The sequence below is a fragment of the Mustela lutreola genome, chromosome 15 (genome assembly GCF_030435805.1).
Source record: "Mustela lutreola isolate mMusLut2 chromosome 15, mMusLut2.pri, whole genome shotgun sequence".
Classification (NCBI taxonomy): domain Eukaryota; kingdom Metazoa; phylum Chordata; class Mammalia; order Carnivora; family Mustelidae; genus Mustela; species Mustela lutreola.
The window spans coordinates 5,674,606-5,698,749 of record NC_081304.1 but is presented as its reverse complement, the minus strand read 5'-3'; the positions used below and the strand labels follow the sequence as shown (position 1 = coordinate 5,698,749).

Genomic DNA, 24,144 nt, shown 5'->3' with positions numbered 1-24,144 from the left:
TGTAACAACAGTTTTGGGTTTTGGACCAGCTGCATCAAAATCGTTCGTCCCATTCAGGGGTGCCTGGGTGGCTCAGTGGGTTAAAGCTTCTGCCTTTGGCTCAAGTCATGATCCCAGGAGTCCTGGGATGGAGCCCTGCATTGGGGCTCTCTGCTCAGTGAGGAGCCTGCTTTCCCCCGCCCCCACCCCAGCCTGCCTCTCTGCCTACTTGTGACCTCTGTCTGTCAAAGAAATAAATGGAATCTTCAAAAAAAAAAAAAAAAAAAAAAAAAAAAAAAAAGTCCCATTCAGAGACTGAATGGGGTGCCTTCTAGAGTTCTGCAATGTAGTGGCCTTAGGCCCAGAGCCTAATTTAAAATAAGATTCACAGGTAATTCTTATGCATGCTAAACCTGAAGAATCACTGATGTACTAGAAGAATGCCTTAAGCAGATTTTAAAGTTTGCATTCCAAGGATGCACTACAACTTCGTGGTGTACGATGAAAATAATGCGTCCTCACTTGGCTCAACAAGGAAAAAGCCAATTTTGACAAATAAAACCAAGGGCTCTCAACAGTCTTTCAGTGGTGCCAGAAAGTTTTTTTGAATTAAGCAAGTAACTATTAATTTCTCTCAGGAGAGCATGGTGGGTCTCTTTTCTGTATTACTTAATTTCTCCAAAATCTATTACTCTTCTGTTCTAGGTACAATCAGAACTGCTGCTGCACAACAGGCAACATAATAGATTTTTCTCAGAAAAACTAAGTACCATCAACCAGTAGTATTTAAAACCTAGCAATCCCTCAAATCTGAATACACTTGCTAAGGAAGTAAACTGCCTCAAGCATTTAAATGCTTGCTTTTAGTATCAAAGAAAGCCGATTAGAAGAATTAATTTCGTTTTTTATTTTGGGAATTCAGAAAATTTTGAACCAGGAAAGGAGCAATGGAACACAGTTATTCCTTTCTACCGAAAAAACCCCGACAGCAATAACAAAAATGCCTGATTAAAAGAACCCTGGCAAAGAATAAATTCATACTGTCACAACGGGCAAGTGTTAATTAATTCATCTATGGCCTAAAATTCTATTCCCTCAAATATTTCATGTTATCTTAATTCTATTGTAATATAGGTCTATGGTTAGTTTTTGTTTTTTTAACGTGAACCACTCCAACTAAAAGCCAAAAAAAATAAGTCATACAAGCCACCAATTGACCCAATCTTCCTTAACCAATACAAGAGAGACACAGGAAGAAAAGCACAAGCAGGCACCAAAGCAGAATATCAAAACAAAGAGAACAACTAAAACACAAACAACACAGGGGCGCCTGGGTGGCTCAGTGGGTTGAGCCGCTGCCTTCGGCTCAGGTCATGATCTCAGGGTCCTGGGATCAAGTCCCGCATCGGGCTCTCTGCTCAGCAGGGAGCCTGCTTCCCTCTCTCTCTCTCTGCCTGCCTCTCCATCTACTTGTGATTTCTCTCTGTCAAATAAATAAATAAAATCTTAAAAAAAAAAAAAATTAAAAAAAAAAAAAAAAAAAAAAACCACAAATAACACAAGCAAGCTGCACTTGCGACCCTGTGGCAGTATTGACGGCTTATGGATGAATTCAATCCTCTGAGCCTCCCAGTTCCCAGGGGGAGAACTTCAAGTCTCGCAGAGCCGACTGAAGCCCACGCTTCAAAGTGAAGGATAAAACAGGAAAAGAGGGGATCTTCCCCGGAGAGAAAACAGAATCTTTACATGAGGGAGAAGGCAAACTGCACCAAGGGGCAGAAAAATTATGTCGAAGAGGGGACAAAAAGGAGGAAGGGGAAGTAGATTAGAAAAAAAGGGGGGGGGGAGGGATGGGCAAATGACTTGCATTACACAAGTAAGCATCTGATGTCCGCAGTGAAAATACAAGTAGAAAGGGAAGGCAAGGACTGGAGAAGTATACATCGAAAGAGAGACAGGAAAGCCAAAGAGAGAACGCTAACTTCTTTCATGTGTCTTTTGGACTCTTTTCTGAGTCCACAGCACCAAACGATAGATGTCGAGTGCACTTCGGCTCCTCTGCAAAGCCCAACTTTTACAAGGACTCCCTCAACAAGCTATAACTCATGTGGCTTCTACGGAGAGCCTTACAGATGAAAAATACCGGTGCTTCTCTATCCCCTCGCACTGAAATCCTTCCTCGGAGCATTCCAACCAACTGCTGCTTACAGTTCTTTACAATTATTTTTCAGAGCAGCCTCAAAAAAAAAAAAAAAAGTGGACATCTCGACCGGTTCCGGCAGCAAAGGTTCTAACTCAACGGTATTCATACGGTAGGTGGGTTCCCTCCCCAAATTCGGCCCAATGACACCAGGAGATGGTGACGTGGTGGCCGTGCAGGTCGCAGGAGCATCAATCACATTTGCAGCCGCTGCGAATCCCCCGCCTCCCGGGCCAAGTCAGACTGACTCACAGAATGAGTACCCAGGGATCCCGGGCTTCTCCCGACCCCTCTGCGCAAACCCTCCGGAAGAAAGCGTGAAACTTAATGAGGAGCCCCCCGCCTCCCGCCCCCGGGGTCCGGGGCTCTGCACCGAGCTAAGGGCCGGGGGAAGACGGTCCCCAGGAAGGAAGCGCCCCAAAAGGGGAAACGCGGAGCCCGAGAGCCCCGGGGACTCCGTCCCCCGCCCCAGGCCTCGCGGTCCCGAACCCGAACCCCGGCAGCCCTGGGTAGGCTGGGCCCGGCGGGCCGACTCCCGCTGCCGAGCGAGGGGGAAGAGGCACCGCAGCACCGCCGCCGGCCGCACTCACCGTGGCGCAGCTGCTCCGCTCCGCGCCCGGCCGGCCCCTCTGCAGCGGTGCGAGCGGCCGCCGACCGCGCTGCTGCTCCCCGAGGGCAGCGCCTGTTCCCGCCGCGGTCGTCGCCTCAGTGTTCGTCGCCGCTACCGCCGCCGCCGCCGCCGCCGCCCGCTCGCCGAAGCAGCACAGCCGCCTGGCTTCCGCTCCTCCTCGGGGTCCCGCGAGAACTTCCCCGCGCGGCCCCGCCCCGCCCCCGCGAGACTTCCCCCGGCGGAAAAGGCTCAGAGCGCAAGCGCTCCTCCTGGGCTCGGGCCCCGCAGGTAGCCACCATCTAGATGCCAAGGCGCGTGCGCCAGACCGCCCCGGAGCAGGTGGCACCGACTTGGCTCCGCCTCCGGGTCGCTGTAACCCTCTCTGTGCCTAGACGGGTCAATTACAGCTTAGCCCCGAAGGCGTAACTCTTCACCACACCCTAATCACTTCCCTCCTCCTGCGGGGTGTGGGGTGCGGGAATCTCCCTCCACCCTGAAACACTCCAAAGAGACGACCAGCTTTTGAAATACTTGAGAATGTGGGCCAAACGGCCGCGTTAGAGGAATTAACATATTAATCAAGCGCCTACTGTGTGCTAATCATAGGTATAGGTACAGGTATTGTGTGTAGAAGGCACACTGAGGAACAGGTATCCTGGCCCGCCAGGAATTCGCGGTCTGGAGGAGAGGAAGGAAATTAAACAAACAGATGCTATATGCAATGTTAGAATTATTTGGGGGAATGCTGAGGAAGGTAAAAAAAAAAAAAGGGGGGGGGGAAGGACCGCTACTCTGCCCATATTAGAACAGCCTTCCCAGAGAAGGTGATGATGACGTCTGAACTGAGTCTTGGAGGGCGAGTAGGAGTTCACTAGACAGAGAAGTCCGGGTAAGAGTGCTCCAGGAGAGGGGACCGGCACGCACGCCCAAAGGAGCAGAGGCGGGAGAGTCCTGTTCTGTGTAATGCTAAGTAGTTCGATTCCTGCAGCAGGCGGGTGAGTACGGGGGAGCAGCAGATGAGGCTTGAAGAAGTAACTCCTATTTTTCAGTTCCAAAAGCTCTTTCTAATTAAAGAGAACAGAACGTATCTCATGGTAATGTGCTCCCTGGAAGCCAACAGAATAGTGCTGCGATGAGAATAACCAGCCGTCTGATTCTGCAGAGAAAAGAAGCCACGGAAATAAGGAAAATGAGGTGTTCTCTCACCCGGCATTTTATGAGCACCAATTGTATTCAAGGCACTTTGCAAGGTAATAGATGAACCTACCAAAGCCTCTGCTTTCAGCAATTTGTAATTCACAGGAGAGCCGCCTGTTCTGCAAGGCAAAAGAGCAGGCCTTAAGTCCCACTGAAATGCCTACAGGACCGCAGAGAAGGGAGCCAATTATTTAGTGCTCAGGTAATCAGAGAGGACTTGGTGTTTGAACTGCAACCTGGAAGCTGGGAGGAAACACTGACAGAATTAGCCAATATGTTAAATTGCCCAGATTTTAAGATTTGGGGTGGGGTGAGAGACAAGGCCAAGATGTATGGCTTAGAGTTCATGGTCAAGTGATTAGCAACCTCTGAAGCTTTTTGAGCAGGACACGTCCGATATGTAGTAAAAATAATAAGAGGATTATCTATTTACCACCTGAAGTGTATGGTGTTTCTAGAGGGTGGATAATAAGTATTCCCATTTACAGACTCAGAACTGAGGCTTAGAGAGCTTCCTGATGTGACCCAAGAAAACCCAAGTACAGTAGACCCAAGACTTGAACCTAGGCCTATCTTGTTCTCAAATCCGTATTTTCGCCACTACGATGCTTTATAATTACTTAGTAATTCTAGAATGGTGGCCAGGAAAAAAACAGACATGGAAGGGAAGGACTTAGCTCCTGAGCAGAGAGGAGGAGGAAGTGAGGGAAAAGTTGGATTTCTTTGTTTTGAGTGGGTAGAACGACAGAGAAGTGTGCCAGCCAACCTAACTGGGCAGGGGTGGGGTGAGGCAGGGAGGAGGCAAGGAAGGAGATGATGATGTCTAGTTTTGGACATGTAGAGTTCATCGTTCTAGGAGACATGCAGGTGGAAATATCAGTATGCTGTTGAAAAGCTCAATGTAGTCATTCATTCTCCCTACATCAACTGAGCATCTACTTTGTAGAGAACAGGATTACCTGTCACAGGGAGGGGAACATACCTTTGGGAGTATGACATTTGCAGTAGTGGCAGCTTTGGGAGCATATGGCAGGGGACCTGACCTAGCCCAGGATCAGGGAAGGCTGAAGAGGAAGGTTTGAGACTCCAGTTAGCCCAAGAGGAAAATGGTGTTCCAGGAGAGGGTGCAGCATGTACAAAGGGCAGATGGTAAGAAAGGATTCAAGGAAGCCATTTATAACTGGGATGAAGAAGAATGTGGGAGGCGCCGGGGTGGCTCAGTTGGTTAAGCACCTGCCTTCAACTCAGGTCATGGTCCCAGGGTCCTGGGATCAAGCCCCGCATCGGGCTCCCTGCTCCTCGGGAGACCTGCTTCTCCCTCTCCCACTCGCCCTGCTGTGTTTCCTCTCTCGCTGTCTCTCTCTATATATAAAATAAATGAATAAATAAAATCTTAAAAAAGAAAGAAAGAAAGAAGAATGCGGCACGTGGGTAAGGCATTTGGAGAGGCTCGTGCAGGGCCTTTTCAGAGCTGCTAAAAAACAAGGCACTTGGGGCGCCTGGGTGGCTCAGTGGATTAAGCCGCTGCCTTCGGCTCAGGTCATGATCTCAGGGTCCTGGGATCGAGTCCCACATCAGGCTCTCTGCTCGGCGGGGAGCCTGCTTCCCTTCCTCTCTCTCTCTGCCTGCCTCTCTGTCTACTTGTGATCTCTCTCTGTCAAATAAATAAATAAAAATCTTAAAAAAAACAAACAAACAAACAAAAAAAACAAGGCACTTGATCCTATAGGATACCAAAGCGGAGGGGGGGGGGGACACAGTCAGATGTCCATCTTCAAAGTACTTTATCACTCTGGTTGCAGAGGGAAATCAATGGGAACTAAGATATTCATCATCCACAAAACACTATCTCAAGTCACTTGCAAGACTGTTATGGATCTGGCCCCTGCCTGCCCATCCCACTCTCTGTCTCTAGCCAACACACATTCCACCAAAACTAAACCACTGTGGTTTCCAGAAGGTACCATAATCTTTGGAGCATTCATATCTTGGTATATGCAGTTTCCTCTGCTCAGTTGGCCTCCTGCCCCCCACTTTTTAGACACCTAAGCCAGTTTTAGGTTTCTTCCTCAAAATTCCCACTATACCTCAATCTCATTGCCGCCTTATTTGTTCAAAGCCTTCCTTCCCAAGTTCTACCAGCTCTCAGAGAAACAGAACCGTACCTCTACACATTTGTAGTCCCAGCCCCCAGCACAGTGCATGGAGTGAATAAATGGATGCCTAGAGAATAAATAACAGAAGTTGACTCGAGATAAAGATGTGGTCGCTTTTCTGTGCCATGTGATATTTGAAGCTAAGGAAGTGGGTGAGATCTCAGAAGAGTATAGAAGCCTAAAAGAACAGGAAAAAAAATATGCACTTCCTTTTAAAATGCAGCATTGATAAAACAGACTCTGAGAATATCTATGCAAAAATATATGCATATGGACCAGATTTGGAAGGGAACATTTAAAGTAAAAACAATTGTCTGGAAATGAAGCAATGGTGGGCGGTGTATTTAAAAAAGAAAGAAAAAAAAAAAGCCAACAAAACACAAAACCTTCAACATTTGTTACACTGTCTTTCCTGCAAAAAAATTTTCTGCAAACAACTCAGAAACTTGAGAGAACGTTGCCCAAGATCATTCCATGTAGAGAAGAATAAAACCAAAAAAACACTAGAAGCAATAGTTTGAATGAGTGTGGCTCATGTTAAATCACAAAAAGATACTGGAGTAAGAAGCAATTTGCAAAGTCAAAGTCACATCCTGGCATGAAAACCTGTTGTAACTGTAGCAAAACTTGCAGATAATAAACTGGCCACATCAGTCACTTCAGAATGCACAAATTAATCACCCCAAAGTCTCTCCTTTCTGGTGGGGTTTGCGGGTTTTTTTTTTTTAGTCGCCGAAAAGGGTTTCTCGCTTTGCTCTCTGTGAGTTGCGGTGCTGCCGCCTGCCGGTAATAACTGGACATTACCCTGACATTTAGTGAGCCTCCAGCTCGTCTCTGAGACCACATTGCTGAGCGTGGGAAAGAGTCAGACAACCAGTGACAACCTAAACTTGGTCGTTGAGATTCTACTGTCACCTGCTCAACTGATCTTGGAAGTTCTCATCTTAGAATTTCCTTTGGTTAAGTTGTGAGCCAAGGCTTCCGTGGCTTCTCAAGCTTTGAAGGTGACCTTGGACATTGAGCCTGCCAGGAGGATACCTAGTCCTGCGGCTTCCCTTCCTCTATCTCCTGACTCCATTTCTATCACCTAACCTGTCCACATCACCATCGTTGCTCCTCACTGATGATCCTGCCCCACCCCCCAAAATCATCGTCTACACTGCAGCAACAGTGGGCTTTCTAAACTTCAAACAGAATTGGGAGTCACAGATAAGGTCCAAAGTCCTTAGCATATCCCCCAGAGCCCTCTGTGGCTGGCCTTTTGTTTCTATGCTTCCGAATGACCTGCAGTTTCCTGAATAACTCTACAGTTCTCTCACTTCCTCTCCCTGCCTTCTCCATCACCACCTGTCTCCTACCTGTCCTTTAATACTCAGCTCAGGTGCCACCTCCACCAGGAAGCCTCCCATGATGCACTGGTTCCACTAATAGCACCCTCAGCATATTGCATCCTCACCACATTCTTTTTTTTTTTTCAAGATTTTATTTAGTTATTTGATAGAGAGAGAGAGAGAGAGCACAAGTAAGCAAAGCAGCAGGCAGAAGGAGAGAGAGAAGCAGGCTCTCTGCTGAGCAGGGAGCCCAATGTGGGGCTCCATCCCAGAACCCTGGAATCATGACCTGAGCCAAAGGCAGAGGCTTAACGACTGAGCCACCCAGGCACCCCCACATTCTTTTTTTTTTTTTTTTTTTGACACAGGGAGAGAGATCACAAGTAGGCAGAGGGGCAGGTAGAGAGAGAGGGGGAAGCAGGCTCTGTGCTGAGCAGAGAGCTTGGTGCGTGTGCGGGGCTCAATCCCAGGACCCTGAGATCATGACATGAGTCGAAGGCAGAGGCTTAACCCACTGAGCCACCCAGGCCCCTCGTCACCACATTCTTAGGACCATATGTTGGCCATCAACTTACTTGTCCTTCTCCCCTTTAAACTATGAGTTCTTCAAGAAGAGGTGCCACATCTTGTTTTTCTTGACTTCCCAAATAAAGCCTGACTCTAAATAATATGACCCAGCCTGACAAGTGCTCCAAGAGCACGGAGACTCATTGTTAAAGGAACCTAGGAGAGAAAGAGAGAGAGAGAGATAAACTGAGGGCAGAAAGTCCAAGAAGCCTTCATGGAGGAGGTGGTAACTAAGTTGTCTTGAAGAATAGCTTGTGTTCCATTAGGTAGAATCAATGGAGGCCCCTCGAGACCAAAGTCAAGTTTTTAAGATGGAGGAAAGGGCCAAAAGTTCTTGTTTAATGTTCTCATATTTTAATATGTATAATTATACAGATCTGGGGATCTGTATAAATTGCAAATTCCAGTATCCCAGAAATACACAACTCGTTAGGTCTGAGAAGGGCCCAGAAATATGCATTTAAGGAGTCTCATGCTCTACCAACTGAGGACAGTTGGTATGGACATGGACAATGGACAAATGAGCTCTCTGGGTACCCCAGAAGTATGCATTTTCAGTAAGCAGCTACAGAAATTCTTAGCCTATTCTTTGGACCAGACTTCAAGGGACAATATTTACTAAATAACTGCATCATGGGGATTCTGGGGTCTTCCCAGTATGTCCTAGATTATAGGAATCAGAATGTAAATTACCATGGGCCCAGAGAAACTGGGGACTCACTCTCCTGTGTTCTCCCTTGGGATCTTCAGGTGCCTGTGGCTGAGAAATGCCAGTAAAGGCCATTGCTGTGGGCATTATCTGGGCGGGTGGTGCTTAGCGCCACAGTACAAATAAATAAAAAAATAAAAGCGCAGATAAGCAAATGGACTCTGGTCTTAACTGCTCTCTGTAGCGATGCCAGAGTCAAGTTCAGAGGAGGCTGGCACTCTTCTATTCCTTCTGTTAGAACACATTCTGTTCACTAAGGAGATGAAGTCAGTTCCATTTTGGCTGTGAGCTCTAATGGAACTGATGCATCCAAAGGGTGGAAATTTCCCCACTGTTCCTACGCTTCCGAGAAAGAAGCATTAGCAATTTTAATACAAGGAAGGTTCTCCAATATCGGTTTACTATATTCTTTTAAAACATTCTACATAGGAGACTCTCCCTTTTCTTCTTTAACATTTTTCATTTTTTAAATTTATTTGAGCCTCTGATGTCTTTTTGCTTTTATTTTTATTTCTTTTTACAGAATGAGTTTTCGCTAGGCAAATATTACATGAATCCATTATCTCATGAAAGATGAAAATATTCAAGACATGCTGGAGGTATTGAGCACCAGGGAAAATCTAAGGGTTTTCTGCACTTTATCTCATGTAGTCCCCACAATTACTACACACAGGAGATGTTATGATTACGCCTCTTTTATTGATGGGGGAAATTAAGTGTTTCCATAAGGAGGGTGTAGTCAGCCATGTCCAATGTTACCAAAGGAGACCAGTGAGATGAAGACAGAGGCAACCTTTGAATTTGGAGACTTTTGGTGAAATGGGTAAGAAGAGTTCTGGTGGGAGGGTCAGGTGAGAGCCTTATTGGAGGGGATACAGAAGGGCGGGAAGAGAGACAATGGAAGTAAGGAAGTAGGGCAGCAGGAAGGGCACCTGTCAGAGAAGAATTTTGCTATATGGGACTCTGGCTGGCTCAGTTGGTGGAGTGTGCGGTTCTTGACTTCAGGGTTGTGGGTTCAAGCCCAATGTTGGTTGTAGAGATTACTTAAAAAATGAAATCTGAAAAAAAAAAAAAAGAAAGAAAGAAAGAAAGAAAAAGCTTTTTATAAGGCCAACCAAAAAAAATAGGATTTAAGGGGCCAAGGAAGAGATTTTATTTTATTTATTTATTTTTTAAAAATATTTTATTTATTTATTTGAGAGAGAGAGAGATAGCACAAGCTGGGGGGGGGGGCATGGAAGAGGGACAAGAAGACTCCCTGCTGAGCAGGGATTTTTTTTTTTTTCTCCCTGGGGACCTGGAGATCTTGACCCGAGCAGAAGGCAGATGCTTAATCGACTGAACCATTCAGGCCCTCCCGAGGAGGGGATTCTAAATATGGGACCTGTTAGGACATGCTTTGTATGCTCAAGGGGATTATCAAGGAGAGAGGGAAACTCTGGGATGCAGGAGAGAAGAGGAAATTAGGGAGCAATGTCTCTGCAACTCATGCATTTTCAGACAGCGAGCAGCACAGGTGAGAACAGTACAACCTCTTTGCACAGGCAGCTTCTAGTGGGGTCAGCACCTGACGTGAGGGAGGGGAGAAGACAGCAGGAAATTTATCTTTGGTCAGAAGGCATGAAACTGAACTTTTGGACTATGGAGGATGAAATCAATTCAGGAAACACACATTGCAGGTGCTGCTGTGGTCCCGCTGGGTTTGGTTTTGTTTCTTAAGATTTTGTTTATTTATTTGAGAGAGAGAATGAGAGAGAGCACGGATGATGGGGAGAGCAGAGGGAGAAGCAGACCCCTGGCCAAGCAAGGAGCCTGTTGTGCGGTTTGATCCCTGGACCCCAAGACCATGACCTGAGCCAAAGGAAGAAGCTTAACCAACAGAGCCACCCAGATCCCCCCTGGGTTTTGTGATTGTAAATTTCAAAAGAGGACACTCAGCCTGGCTGCCTGTTTTTAACCACTTAAATCCTGCTGCCTGGTTGCAGACCCAGTGAGGGCAAAGGGCCTGGTTTAGCCAGGCTGGGATTTTGCGGGGCGGATACCCCCAAGGGAGAAGGCCCGGGTGTAGAGCGTGCTCGTAGGACAGGTGTTTCTATGAAGCATGGAATCTAAGTGAGGCAGAAGAGAAAGGCGAAGGGAGGGGGCAGTGTGTGATGGGGACACAGGTTCTGTTTGGAAGGATGAAAAAGCTCTGCGAATGGGAGGTAGTGATGGTTGCACAACTGGGTGGATGTGCTTAATGTCACTGAGCTCTGCACTTTTGATGGTTAAAATGGTAAGAATTAGGTATGTGCTACCACAATAAGAAATTAAAAAAAATACACTGAGTATTAGGGACGCCTGGGTAGCTCAGTGGTTAAGCGTCTGCCTTTGGTTCAGGTCATGATCCCAGGGTCCTGGGATCGAGCCCTATGTCTCAGGCTCCCTGCTCAGCGGGAAGCCTGTTGCTCCCTCTCCCACCCCCCCCTGCTTGTGTTCCCTCTCTGTGTCAAATAAATAAATAAATGAAATATTTAAAATACATTGAATATTAAAAACCATAATGATTCCCGGCGCTGTCCCAGATAAAGTAGAATCCCCAGAGTTGGGGCCCAGACATGATTGTACTAGACTGTGGACTTGCTGAATTAGCATGTTTTTCCCCTCATATGTTCCACAAACACGTGTGGAAGGTGTATTATGAGCTAGGCACTGATGAATTTAAAAGAATGAGGTTCCTGCTCTGGGGCAACCTACAATCCTGGGGGCCGGGGTGGGCGGGTATGGGGGAGGACAAATAGGTAAACAAATAAATTTTTAACCACAATTTCAGAAGCTTGTTGCAACCATTTAAGTGAGTCTGGACTGGGTTGGTGAGTCAGAGATGTCCAGAGGGGCTGTGGGATGGGCAGGCTGGAGATCTTCACTGCCGGGAGAAACCATAGCTTGCAGTGAGGGAGCGTGGGGGCGTGTGGTTGCACGTTGCTACATCAGAAGGGAGAGGTGAGTGACAGCAAGAAGTAATAGGTGACTCCCCGGCTTGCAGCTCGAGGACAGAAGGACCAACCCAGGAGACTCAGCAAAGCCAAAGCAGGATTTCAGAGGAAGAAGTGGTTCTAGGGATGCCGGGGTGGCTCAGTCAGTTGGGTGTCTGCTTTCGACTTGGGTCATGATCTCAGGGTCCTGAGATCGAGCCCCGTATCGGGTTCCCTGCTCAGAGCGGAGCCTGCTTCTCCTTCTCTCTCTGTCCCTCCCACTCCTTGGGCTTGCTCCCCCTGCCCCCAAATAAGTAAATAAAATCTAAAAAAAGAAAGAAGTGGTTCTAGTGTTAGCCTTTCTGCTCAGGGACTGTGCAGTCTCCGGCAGGGGATATGACTTGTTTGTGACTTAATCTTCTTGTCTGGAAAAATGAGGGTGATGATACAACTCAAAACAGAGCTGACATGAAAATGAAGCACAAGTAGGTAATGCATTGTAAAGGTGCTGCAAAATATTTATTTTTTTTTAAGATTTTGTATTTATTTGAGAGAGATAGAGCAGGCACACGGAGCAGGGGCAGAGGCAGAGGGAGAGGGAGAAGCAGACCCCCCGCTGAGCAGCGAGCCCAGCAAGGGACTCCATCCCAGAACCCTGGGGTCACAACCTTAGCCAAAGGCAGACTCCCAACCAACTGAGCCACCCAGGCGCCCCTGCAAAATATTTCTGAATCATAAACCTTTTAACATTCATGTCTCAACGTTCTCTTTCTTCCTCTAACCCCCTCTGGACCCATTTTCATACTTACTAAAAACTCATCAGGCTGTATCCGTTAGCTCTTACCTCTTGAGAGGATACACCTATATTCTCAATTTTCCAATGATCTCGAAATGATTCTTAGATAATCACCCCTTTTCTCCTTTAAAGCTTTTTTTTTCTTTTTTACAAAAAAAAAAATAGCTTTATTAGTGCAATGTGACATTATGGCCTCGAACACGACAGTCTATTCCTTTTCTAAGTGAGCTCCAGCATACAGTTTCTGCCACAAAGCCTCTAGAAAGGAAGTATCCCGCCGTCACCCTGGAGCTGGGCAGGTTACACCCCTTGATAGACAAGTGTCTGTTCCAGTTCGAGACCCTTGCTGCCAAGGCCGGGAGGTTGGGCACATCTGAAAACCCGGTGGCTTCATGTTTTACAGAAAGTGTACTTCACAGCTTTAATTAGCAAGGGCAATAACTTCGACTTACTCATGCTGTCAACCCTACCTGTCATCATCGACCACAGGGCAATTAGCAAAAGAAGCGGGAGGCTTCTTTTGTGTCTAGGGAGACGTCTTACATAGGCTAGAATATTGGGCAACTCCCCTTGGCGGCCACTAGAGGTCCCTCTAGACAGGCAAGAGCCTCCCTTGAGGTTGTAGCACTAATTGTAAAGGAATGCTGGGTGTTTGGCTCCAAAAATGGGTCTGACCTCGCTGCTGCCGGGACTGGCTGCTGTTGAGTGCCAGGAAATGTGGCTTGCCAGGTCCCAGCGATGGAGCCTGGAGGAAATATCCAGTTGCACCGGCAATGGAAGCCCGTATTTCCCTGGCAACAAAACAGATCAGGAATGAGCAAGACTCCCCTCTCACTCTTCCTAACCCCCCAAATTTTTAAAAAAAGATTTTATGTATTATTTGATAGAGAGAGAGAGAGAGAGAAAGAGAACAAGTAGGGGGAGCTGCAGAAGGAGAGGGAGAAGCAGATTCCCCATCGATGTGGGGCTCCATCCCAGGATGGATCACAACCCAAGCCAAAGGCAGATGCTTAACCAACTGAGACACCCAGGGGGCCCCGAACCCCCAAACCTTTAACCACAGGTTTCAATCCCTTGTGGTTACAGAAGACCAGAAGTAATATTTTTTCCATTTATTTCATAAACCCCAAAGCTGCACTTTTCCTGCCTTCTCGTGTGAAATACGTCTTCCATCTCCGCTAGACTCTTCTAGTTTTACAGCCTAAGGGCAGAACGCTATGGAATTTATTCTCTCTTCTCAAAGTTTTTCAGATTTAGATGGTTCAGCGGCAAGGTTTGTGGTGTCCTGCCTCTGGCAAGGATCCTCAGCGTCTGAACATTTTGTCTTAGGAGCCTAAATGTAATAACGCATGTAGTGTGTTTAAGTCAGAACCTGGCCCTCAGTAAGCTCTTAAGAAATGTCCAGTGTTATTATTATTACTGTTATTATGGCATCTGGACCATGACATTACGTTAATTGTCGGTCAGGACTGGGAGAAGCAAGACTGGTTGTGGGGATCCATTGTCACCCCCAAAACCTCTCCCAAGGTGGCCAGACAACCTAAACCAGACAGTCACTGAGAACAACTAACTTTCCCTGTGCAGTCTGACCACAGATGCCCTTTACTGGCTGTGTTTTATATGACAGTACAGCTCAGGGTTTTAATTGGCAACCGGAGTCATGTCGGGTCCATTGCTCCTTGAACGCTGCTTGTTATGAACAACATAATGAGGAAGAGAACCAACTTGAACTGAGCGCCAGCTACGTTTTAGGACCCCTTGCTAGGCACTTGGCACAATTTATCTCATCCAACTAAGCTTCAGAGCCTCCAGTCATAATAATGGCAGTGTGTTGTGAAGACTCGTTAGTAACATATAGTTTTGGGGCGCCTGGGTGGCTCAGTCCTTAAGCGTCTGCCTTCTGCTCAGGTCATGATCTCAGGTTTCTGGGATCGAGCCCCGCATGGGGCTCTCTGCTCAGCGGGAAGCCTGCTTCTCCCTCTCCCACTCCCCCTGCTTGTGTTCCCTCTCTCACTGTGTCTCTCCCTGTCAAATAAATAAACAAAATCTTTAAAATAAAATAATGTACATTTTCTTGCTTTCGTTAGGCTCACTTTATCTGAAAAATAAGATAGGATTGCTTGTTAATTAATTCTAATGCTTTTTGCTTTTCCAGTTTCTCCCCCTACCCCCTCCTTATCCTGGTCCTCCTCCTCCTTCTGTGTGGGGCTGACTGTTCTATGAGACTTTACCCTGTCATAAAACGCAGAGAAGTTTACTGATTCCGTCTCTATTCTCCTGCTCTGAGCGCCAAAGAAATGAAGTGACTCGCTTCTAAATCTTGCTGGCAGCCTTTCTGGGGCTAGGAATCAACCCCTAAGCTCCTGAGTCTTGGGCTCTGCTCAAGAATCCAGTCCCCCCCCCCAAAAAAAAAAGAATCCAGTCCCAAGTTAACGCAAGCATTTGGGCTTTAGGAAAAGGAAATTTCTGTAAACACCATCGTGAGCTCAGATCAATAAAAATACTGGAATTGCCTAGAGGCCAGAAGGGAACGTCTTTATTCACTCACTCTGATACTCAGGAATGTCCAGTGGAGAATATCTCTTCGCGTTTTATAAAAGCGTGCTTGTATACACACAGGCTGAATATGGATCAGGCGGGCGCCTGGCTCCCAAGGCGCGTCGGATGCCTGCGAGAAATGACAGTAAGAGGAAGAGATGCCGTATCAGGGGTCCTTCCGGATGGTCTGTTCAGGGAAGGCTCTTTGTGAGCCTCTGGCCTGGTTCTAGGGTCATGAACAGGAGACCAAGCCGACCTGAACTTCAGGAGCCACTGAGGGGTTAGAAACTGAATGTACATGGAAGAAGACAGACCTTGGACGGGCTTTCATTTAGCGTTAGAGGGACCAAAGCTCATCAGTGTCTTCAAGCATGCAGAAGGTGATCACCACCACTTTCCCTGATTACTGGATACTGGACACATTCCAGCGCTGTGCACTGGGGTTCGATCCAAGCGGGAACTTTCTGACATTGGGTTAAGAGCTGGAACGTGTTCCTGAGGTCACAGAGTCCTTCAACTGCGGTGATTAAATACCCACTTGCAGGGGTGCCTGGGTGGCTCAGTGGGTTAAAGCCTTTGTCTTCCGCTCAGGTCATGATCTCAGGGTCCTGGGATGGAGCCGTGCCTCCGGCTCTCTGCTCGGCAGGGAGCCTGCTTCCTCCTCTCTCTCTGCCTGCCTCTCTGCCTGCTTGTGATCTCTGTCAGATAAATAAATGGAAACTTTAAAAAAAAATTATTTAAAAAAAATACCCATTTGCTCGACGGAAGATTGATGGCAAGGGAGTGAGCTGTCTTCGCTCTATATATACACTCGGTCTAGCCGTGCGGCAATGGACGGCCCTGTTTATCCCATGAACAGGTGCATCTTAGGACTCGGGGAGGTTTAAATTTACCAAGTCGATCGTGGATAAATATAAGATCTGTGGGTTTTAGGGAATAAGACAGTGGACTCCAGCAGCCCAGGGAGAGAATGCAGTAAGGGATCCCTGCTCATCTCGCATGGCCTCTGCTCGCTGTCGTCTCTGGCCTGTCCTGGGGACCCTCCAGAAGCTAAGGGTGAAGCTATGCGACCTCAAGTATGTCTGCTCAGGGGGAAAGCAGAGAACCTAAGCCTCGCGGGCATGTCAGCAATGTGGGCTTGGCAAATGGGGAATGTCGGGAATGATCTGCGGTGCAGAGTTCAGATCTCACAGGGTGGCTTTGCCTGGCCCCGGCATCCCCCATCACGGAGGAAGGGCTCTCGGCCTCGGGAGCTGTGAATCCTGCTGCGGAATCAGATCGCCTTTCTGAGCCCGCGTGTCTTATTATAAGGGTCTAGTCCAGGCTGCAGAGAACTAGCTTTACTGTGAAAATACTCCCTAAATTCAGGATCCAACGGGACCATCCAAACAACTGTCTTTATTTATTTATTTTTAATATTTTATTTATTTATTTGACAGAGAGAGATCACAAGCAGGCAGAGAGGCAGGCAGAGAGAGAGGAGGAAGCAGGCTCCCCGCTGAGCAGAGAGCCCGAAGCGGGACTCGATCCCAGGACCCTGAGATCATGACCTGAGCCGAAGGCAGCAGCTTAACCCACTGAGCCACCCAGGCACCCAAACAACTGTCTTTATTATCAAGCCGTTCTGCCTGATGTCTAGCAAGCCATCCCACCCCAGGGCTCACCAAAACCAATCTCCCTCGCATGGGGCACCCGGCTGGCCAGTTGGTGGAACGTGTGACTCTTGATCTTGGGGTTATGAGTTCAAGCCCCACATTAGGTGTAGAGATTACTTAAAAAAATAAAAATAAAAATCTCAGGGGGCACCTGGATGACTCAGTTGGTTAAACATCTGACTCTTAGTTTCAGCTCAGGTCTTTGTCTCAGGGTGGTGAGTTCAAGCCCTACATCAGGCTCCACACCATGGAGCCTACCTTAAAAAAAAAAAACAACAACTTAAAAACAAAACCAAGAAAGCCCTAAATTTTCCTTCACGAGTAACTTTTTCAATAATGAAATTTTCTGGGCGGATACTCAGGAAACTTGTATATTAGCTTCCCCGAGGGAGGGGGCCTGGGAGTAAGCGGACGGAGCTAGGAAGGGACCTGTTTCTCACTGTAACCTTTCATTTTCTTTGGATTATTTACGTTGCTTGTATTACCTATTCAAAAATAAATGTGATCAGGTGACTCAGTTGGTTAAGCCATTGCCTTGGGCTTGGGTCACGAGTCCCGCGGGCTCCCAGCTCTGTGGGGAGTCTGCTTCTCCCTCTGACCTTCTCCCTTCTCATGCTCTCTCTCACTCTCTCTCTCTCAAATAAATAAATAAATAATCTTAAAAAAAAAAAAAAAGTGATCAGGGCACCTGGGTGGCTCCGTGGGATAAGCGTCTGCCTTCAGCTCAGGTTATGATCTCAGGGTCCTGGGATCGAGCCCCCGACCCTGCTCAGTGGGAAGCCTGCTTCTCTCCCTCTCCCTCTGCCTGCCACTCCCCCTGCTTATGGTCTCTCCCTCTTTTTTAAACAAATAAATAAAATCTTAAAAAAAAAAAAAAAAAGTGATCACTTTTTTTTTTTTTTTAACGTAAGGTTTGTAAAATTCTGTGTGGCATTTAACTTGGCTCTTTCTCTTCCAAAGCAGGCTTTTCCCCTTTCTTACTCAGCTCCCCATTTCCCTGAGAGTCCCAAGAGCCCCACGGACCTTGAACTGAGCACTTACTATGTGCTGGGTGCCGTGCTTAGCATCTCCTGCCCATTGCCTCATGGTCTCATTTAGCAAGCCAACCAGAAGGTTCCATGGTTTTCCAACTTTCAGGGATGAGGAAGCCGGGGCTTAGATGGGTCCCAGAGCCAGGAAGTGTTTATCTCATTCTGCCCCACACAGTCCTCAAACTTTCTGTCTCAGGAGCGGTTAGAACACTGAAGGGCTGAGTGCATCGAAGAAACTAAGAACTTTCTCACAAATTCCCTTGTCAGCCAAACCCTTAAAGGGCACAAGCATGAGGAAAAACATTTAAGGCCTATCCTTTGCCTGATAGCAAAGCTGGGCTTTTCAGTACTTGTGCCTTTCTACGTGGGGCACAGAGCCTTCTGCACAATGACTGACTAGCCGGCTTATCAAAGTGTGAGGCCTCTGATCCCCCACAGCCAAATTCCGAGCAAGGGTCCTCTCAGCGGGACGTGTGGTAAGAGGCATTCAGATGGAAAAGGGGACACTTTTGGTTTGTGTTAGAGGACACCGCCAACAGATACACTAGCTCTATTTCTGGCTTAAGGGGGGAAAGCTCTGGGGCTCAGAGCAAAGCTGTGGGAATCTTAGAGGCCCCATGGAAGGACAAGCCCCTGCATTACTGGCAGTTTCTATGGACACAAGAAGAAAGGACAGGATCGCAATGAAAAATAAGTAAGCAGCCAGCAATGCGAGACGAGGCTGCGGAAGGCCAGGCGGGACGACAGCTGATAATACATCGCGGGCTCTCATGAAGGCCTTGTCGCCCAAAGATAGAAAAAGGGTTTTATAAACAGCCACCGATTATTTTAACTTTTTGTGGTTAAAATCAAGGCAGGGTTCTGGTCATCGTCCATAAATAAACCCGGCTTCCTTCGTGTGGCTCATTCACTCAGTTAGAAGGGGGAATTGTGATCTACGTGATACACTCTGCAGTTCGAATCATCTTCACATACATTTTCTCACGGGATCAGGCAGGGATCTTGGAGTCCAAGCTCTGTCTCCGTACCTACCCCGCAGCAGGCAATCAGGGATCTGCGGCGCTGCCTTTGACTAGCAGCCCCCTGGGATGCAGCAGCCAGCAAGGTCCTAAGTCTGCAGTTTCTACGGTCCAGTATTTGGGGACATATACTTGCTTTTAAACAATGAGGCTCACAGTGATTCAGTGTTGGCACAGGAACAAAACTTTAGAGAGGGGAGCCTGGATGGCTCAGTTGGTTAAGCGTCTGCTTTGGCCTCAGGTCATGATCGGAGGGCCCTGGGATGGAGCCCCATGTCAGCGGGCTCCCTGCTCGGGGGCGGGGGGCGCCTCCTTCTCCCCCTCTCTCTGCTCCTCCCCCCCCAGCCCCAGCTCGTGCTCCCTCTTTCTTGCTCTCTCTCTCTCAAATGAATAAATAAAATCTTAAAGAAGAAAAAACTTAAGAGATTTCTCCCGCCTTCCTTTTCAAAGGTTGCTTTTATGACGTTCTTGAAATTAACCACTTGCTGGTAGAAGCCACCACTGGAGAGAACCACGTTGCTGGGAAGCACTGGGGATAGACTCAGCCTGAGCCACGAAACAGACGTGTTTTTCCCCAGTGCTTGGTATCTCTGTAGGACAAATCCCAACAGGATGCCGACCTCCAGATTATGCAAGACGGACTGCCCTAATTCCAATGACATGACCCTGGGAGTCTGACTTGCAATTAATAGTTAAGACTTCTAGAAAAGATAAGAGCTAAGGGTAGGCCATGACTGACGGAGGCTTTGTAGGAGAAAGCAAACTTTTCCATAGACTGGCATTTTAAACCTTTTCCAAAGTTCATTATTTTGCCCCAAAAGAGAAAAAGTAAATGGAATTCAAATTTTTCTTGATGATGAAAATTAAAGATTAAGAAATAAGATTTTGTTGGGCCTAATTGAGCTTTAAAGGCTCACAGTTATGTCTGATTTTTTTTTTTTTTTTTCATCTTCCAAGAACCAATTTCCTCTTTTCCCCTTTAGGGGCAATATTACCCCCATTGAGAATGCACTGGGAAGAGGAAATTCAAATGCTTATCTTTTAGGAACATATTTTTCTTCCTAGATGGCCAGTTATGCATTACTCTTAACTAGAAAATTATGACCTATATCAAGCAACTAGTATTACAATGCTGACTAGAAAATAAACTCTGTGGTGTGTTTTTTGTTTGAACTAACTTCTTACCTTCCTTTCTTCTTTCTCTCTCTCTCTCCTTTCTTTCTTCCTTTCTTTTTTTCATGTTCTCTCTCTCTTTCTTTCCTTTCCTTTTTTTTTTTTTTTTAAGATTTTATTTATTTATTTGACAGAGAGAGATCCCAAGTAGGCAGAGAGGCAGCAGAGAGAGAGAGAGGGAAGCAGACTCTCTGCTGAGCAGAAAGCCCGAAGTGGGGCTTGATCCCAGGATGCTGGGATCGTGACCTGAGCCAAAGGCAGAGGCTTAACCCACTGAGCCACCCAGGCACCCCTTTCTTTCCTTTTTTATTTCCTTCCTTCCTTCCCCTAATCAGGTATATTTGATCTTAATCAGTTTTTCAGTTCTCAAATCTGCTGCCTACAGATGGACAGCTTTGGCCAAATTGCAACTCTTTGCCCCTGGCATAACCGGGAACAGCCTGGCCGTTTATCAAGGATGAAGAAAAGAAAGCTGCATACTGGACCTTCAGGTTAGGCTCGGATTTTCCCTTCTAGTCTAGAAACTGGAAGAGCATATTAGAGTCGGTTGGGATCCCCAAGGGTGTGTGTCACAGACAACCACTCCCTGTTGACGTGCCCCCTTCCCTGGAAAACTCAGCTTAAGGTTTCCCACTAAGGGAAGGGTATGATGACTGCCAAGCTTAGGGCTTATTTTCAGCTTCGACCCCACAGCCTGAGCAAACCTGTGTGTGATTAATTTATTTATTATGTGGGGCACCTGGGTGGCTCAGTGGGTTAAGGCCTCTGCCTTCGGCTCAGGTCATGGTCCCAGGGTCCTGGGATCGAGCCCTGCATCAGACTTTCTGCTCCGTGGGGAGCCTGCTTCCTCCTCTCTCTCTGCCTGCCTCTCTGCCTACTTGTGATCTCTGTCAAATAAATAAATAAATAAATAATCTTAAAAAAATTTTTATTTATTATGTGATCCTGAGCAAAACCACTTAGCCTGGTGGTCCTACTTTTCTGCCTTCGGGAATACGGATATGATTTTACTGACAGCAGCCCATCTCATCAAGATGTCCTTGGCAGGGTGCGCCTGGGTGGCTCAGTGGTTGGGCCGCTGCCTTCGGCTCAGGTCATGATCTCAGGGTCCTGGGATCGAGTCCCGCGTCGGGCTCTCTGCTCGGCAGGGAGCCTGCTTCCTCCTCTCTCTCTCTCTCTGCCTGCCTCTCTGCCTACTTGTGATTTCTCTCTGTCAAATAAATAAATAAAATCTTTTAAAAAAAAAAAAAGATGTCCTTGGCAGAAGGGAAGTCATCAGTAAAAAGCCCTGCAAGGACCCCAAGGAAAGGCAGGGAGTTAATTCAAGGCTTTAATATGGGAAGTGCAAACAGCTCTGAACTTCAGACCAGTAAAGACGTTCAGGGATTACTGAAGTTCGTTGGGCACCGAACAACACACTAACCACACCCATGATAAAATCAAAACAAAACCAAGGCAACAACCTGTGTTGGTCGGCCTTTACACCCAAGACGAGGCGCTCAGCCGCAGTGCTGTCTTCTGAGCCCCGGCAGAATGTTTTCCCAGGGAGGCTCCTGTGTTTATTAGCTGAGATGGGTCACAGGGCCATTAATGCACCAGCAGGCTCCTGAGGCTGGCCCCCTGAGGTGGGGAAGATGGCCATGCAGAAAGACAAGTGACAGCTCAGGTGTCTGACATCACCAACCCGGGAAGGACTGTCAGGGGCTGAGCAGAGAAATGGGAAGGGGAAGTATCAGGGGGTGCCCTCAGGCGAGTCCCGAAGCCATCGCCCCTCAGACCTTTCTGTTCCTCCTCCGAGGCTTGCTGGTCCTGCCGATTCCATAGCGAACTTCCACCCGTCTGCACATCCTGCTCCTGGAAGCGGAGGCAAGCTCCCTGAGGGAGAAAGACCCGCCACTCTGAGCGGATGCAGCCTCCTCACTCCTGAGGGGCTGGTAAGGGCGTGTGAGCACGCGCTGAAGAGCTGGGGAACGTATTGATGAGATTTCTGTTACACCTGATCCCCCAAAGGTCCGATTTTTAAAAATAGAAATATCCTATGCCTCCATATTGACAGCACATTATAGACACTAACTTGTCCCCTTGCAAATTTCTGCCCTTGGTCAGAAAGGACCATGGGTGAAAAGGTGCAGGAAAACAGATGGACTCATTTCTCCCTTTAAAAAAGGAAGTGGCAAAAAATAAAAAATAAAAAAAATAAAAAAAATAAATAAAAAAGGAAGTGGCGGGGCACCTGGGTGGCTCAGTGGGTTAAAGCCTCTGCCTTCGGCTCAGGTCATGATCCCGGGGTCCGGGGATCGAGCCCTGCATCGGGCTCTCTGCTCAGCAGGGAGCCTGCTTCCTTTCCTCTCTCTCTGCCTCTCTGCCTCCCTGTGATTTCTGTCTGTCAAAATAAATAAAATCTTAAAAAAAAAAAAAAAAGGAAGTGGCATCAGCCTTGTCGGGGAATGATCTGACATAAGGAATCCATAACTGGCAAGTTTTTCCTCTGGGGACATTCTCTGTCATTCTCAGAGGTGGACCCCCTCAACTCTTGGGTTTTAGGTCGACCAGAAGGCCAGGCAGGTGTCCACTGTATTAAGAATCTCAAGACTGATGTAAACAGCAAACCCATCATTTGGTTCATAGTCTCCTTCACTACAGGAGGCTACACAGGGAGGCATTTAAGAAACTTGTCTCTGTTAACTAAATTGAATTGAAATTAAAAAAAAAAAAAAATCTGGGGTACCTGGGTGGCTCAATGGCTAAGCATCCAAATCTTGATTTCTGCTCAGGTTGTGATCTCTGGGTCTTGGGATCAAACTCCAGGCTCAGTTGGAGGGGGTGTCCATTTCTTCTCCCCTTTCCCCTCCCCCTGCTTGTGAACTCTCTCTCTAGGTCTCTTTCTCTCTCGAATAAATAAATAAAATCATAAAAAAAAAAAAAAAACCACTGCAAGAAAGAAAGGAAGGAAGGAAGAAGGAAAGGAAGAAACTTGTCTCCGTATCTCATGTGACCCAGTAGTTTCACTCTTAGGTAATAACTACAAGAAATGAAAACACCCGCACAAAAACTTATGCACAAACCATCACAGCAGCATTGTTCGTAATAGCCAAAGAAAGTGGAAGCAACTCAGATGTCCATCAATAAACAAATGGATAAATAAAATGTGATCTCTCCAAATAATAAAATATTATTAGCAATTAAAGGGAATGAAGGGGCGCCTGGGTGGCTTAGTAGGTTGAGTGTCTCATTCTTTTTTTTATTTTTTAAGATTTTATTTATTTATTTGACAGAGAGAGATCACAAGTAGGCAGAGAGGCAGGCAGAGAGAGAGAGAGAGGAGGAAGCAGGCTCCCCACTAAGCAGAGAGCCCGATGCGGGACTCCGATCCTAGGACCCTGAGATCATGACCCGAGCCTAAGACAGCGGCTTAACCCACTGAGCCACCCAGGTGCCCCGAGTGTCTCATTCTTGATCTCAGCTCAGATCTTGATCTCAGGGTCGTGAGTTCAGGCCCTACGTTGGGCTCCATACTGGATGTGGAGCCTACTTAAATAAAATAAAATATAAGTAAAAGGAATGATAAATACACATGTTATGACGTGGATGACCTTGGAAACATTGTGCTAAGTGAAAAAGCTGGTCACAAAAATCCCATATTGTATGATTCCACTTATATGAAATGTCCAGAATAGACAGTTTATAAAGATAGAAAGTAGATTAGTGGTTGCCTGAGGCCAGGGGCGGAGGTGGGGGAAAATGCCCAGGACTGTTAGGGAGGATAGGGTTTCTTTTTTGGTTCCCAAAAATGTTTTATGATTGGTTGTTGTGCGGGTTGTGCGATTCTGTGAATATACTAAAAGCATTGAATGATATACTTTAAATGGGTGAATGGATGATACATGAATGATATCTCAATAAAGCTGTCAGAAAGAAAGAAAGAAAGGAAGGAAGAAAGAGAAAGGAAAAAAGAAAGAGAGAGAACCTTGCCTCTGGAGGCAGAGGGCCTGGCTTGAATCCTGTTCTACCAATTATTAGCTGTGTGCCTTGTGGCAAGTTACTTGGACCCTCTGGGCCTCGTCTTTCTCACCTCTGAAACGGGAATGTTCGTCTTTATCTCATCATAGGGTTATTGTGACTTACGCAAAGCATTTAGAACAGTGCAGAGGACATAGGAAACCCCACATAAAGGTTAACGATGACTGACATTGTTATCGGTCACATGTGTCTCCCAGGACACCCCTAGC

The 24,144-nt window shown here is 47.0% G+C and overlaps 1 protein-coding gene and 1 long non-coding RNA gene across 2 annotated transcripts in view; both read right to left on the bottom strand.

Annotated features, from left to right (window-relative positions):
* The window catches only part of GRB2 (growth factor receptor bound protein 2), a 73,150-nt gene extending 70,165 nt beyond the window's left edge, over positions 1–2,985 (bottom strand). The window contains exon 1 of the mRNA XM_059149784.1: positions 2,770–2,985. The gene's annotated coding sequence lies outside the window, so the exon portion shown is untranslated. The remainder of the gene's footprint in view (positions 1–2,769) is intronic.
* A 12,046-nt stretch (positions 2,986–15,031) lies between these two features.
* Positions 15,032–24,144, bottom strand: part of LOC131816788 (uncharacterized) — a 29,258-nt gene continuing 20,145 nt past the window's right edge. The window contains exon 3 of the long non-coding RNA XR_009348180.1: positions 15,032–15,167. This is a non-coding gene — a long non-coding RNA (uncharacterized LOC131816788). The remainder of the gene's footprint in view (positions 15,168–24,144) is intronic.